Source organism: Mandrillus leucophaeus, unplaced genomic scaffold, assembly GCF_000951045.1.
Source record: "Mandrillus leucophaeus isolate KB7577 unplaced genomic scaffold, Mleu.le_1.0 Scaffold787, whole genome shotgun sequence".
Lineage (NCBI taxonomy): Eukaryota > Metazoa > Chordata > Mammalia > Primates > Cercopithecidae > Mandrillus > Mandrillus leucophaeus.
The window spans coordinates 239,460-240,816 of NW_012108552.1; the positions used below are offsets into that span (position 1 = coordinate 239,460).

At 41.1% G+C, this 1,357-nt stretch overlaps 1 protein-coding gene across 3 annotated transcripts in view; it reads right to left on the reverse strand.

Moving 5' to 3' along the window:
• Nucleotides 1-1,132, reverse strand: part of GPR85 (G protein-coupled receptor 85) — a 7,280-nt gene extending 6,148 nt beyond the window's left edge. For 2 of the 3 annotated variants that reach the window (XM_011967090.1, XM_011967089.1), the window contains exon 1: nt 794-1,132. The gene's annotated coding sequence lies outside the window, so the exon portion shown is untranslated. The remainder of the gene's footprint in view (nt 1-793) is intronic. The other variant, XM_011967094.1, reaches the window with a different exon arrangement.
• Between the last annotated feature and the right edge of the window lie 225 nt (nt 1,133-1,357).

Here is a 1,357-nt window from a genome sequence, read left to right on the forward strand (position 1 = left end):
CAGAGCCGGCCGGGTTTATTGACTGCCCTGTCCAGTTCAACTGGCAGCATGAAGCTTTTGTCCCTTCGTGGCTGCTTCCGAACTTCCCCCACACCGCCCCCTGCATTTGTAGTGGGGGGTTGGAAAGGCCCTTTCAGGACCTCAGGCCCATCCTCTTCCCAAAGGCAGCGCACGAGGAAGTCACAGTGCCCGGGACGCCCGCCCCCTCCCTCAGCTTCCCGGAACCCTAACCTTCCCCAAACATTTTCTTCCTTTTCCTTTTAGGGTGGTCCAAACCACCGGAGGCTTCTTTTAGATTTTTTTTTTTTTTTTAAATGATGTCTCCAGCTAACCTTTAAATTTGCAGGTTGGCTGGAAAAAGACAAGAAAAGAATGGGAAAAAAGAAAAAAAGTTATTTATGTATTTATTTTCCCCATAGTCAAAAAATCTTTTCAATGGGGAAGAAGGGAGGCAAGTTAGGGCAGCTCTGTCTTTGTTAGTCATCTTCTATTCTCCAATGCACGCAAATATGCGTAAAAGTAGGGAGAAAGCTAAGTTCAGAGGACAACTACAATATGATTTACATTCAGTCTACCTTAAAGGATGTCACTAAAGAATCAGGCTTATAAAATGTTTAAATGGCTATTCCTGGCATTCCACCCCACCAAGCAACAGTATTCCTTTTCCCTTCTTGCAAGTTCAGCTGACCAATGATGGGTGATGTCAAAGCAGTTATCTGTACAAGTTTCCTTTTTTCCCCTTTGTTATTACAGATGAAAAATACTAGAAACATAACGAATACGTAAAACTTACACCAGTCCAAAAGGTCGGATGATACCACAGACACCACATAGCCTGACACGTGGGTGCTTAGGAATGCCTCTAGAATCATGCATTTTCTTATTTTACCATTCCCGAAGAGTTTTGTTTGTGGGGATGATATAAAATTTTAAGCAAGAACTCCCCAGTTCTCCTATCCAAAACTAGCAGACATGCTTTCATTAATTCCCAATGTAACACGTCTGCTTCTTTTTCTGCATGCTTATTGCTTTATAATAATCTGTTAATGAAACAAAAAATAAAAATCTTCTCTACAGTGATAATCTGATCTCCAGACGGCAGTAAAATACCTCATTGCTGGATGGTGAGATTGTGACATTCAGGGGAACTCAGGCCAATCAGCATACAGATAATATGGGTTAATTTACATACTGCATTTCTATTGGACTAGCCGAGGTAAAGCCTTATCTGTTTAAAGCTTGATGTCACAGTCGTTACACAAAGCCCTATGTTGGTAATGCTGAAATGATGTTAAATTTCCCTGATTTGTTCTTGAATTTCCTACGTCCATTTAAATACATGGATGATAGTTTGTTT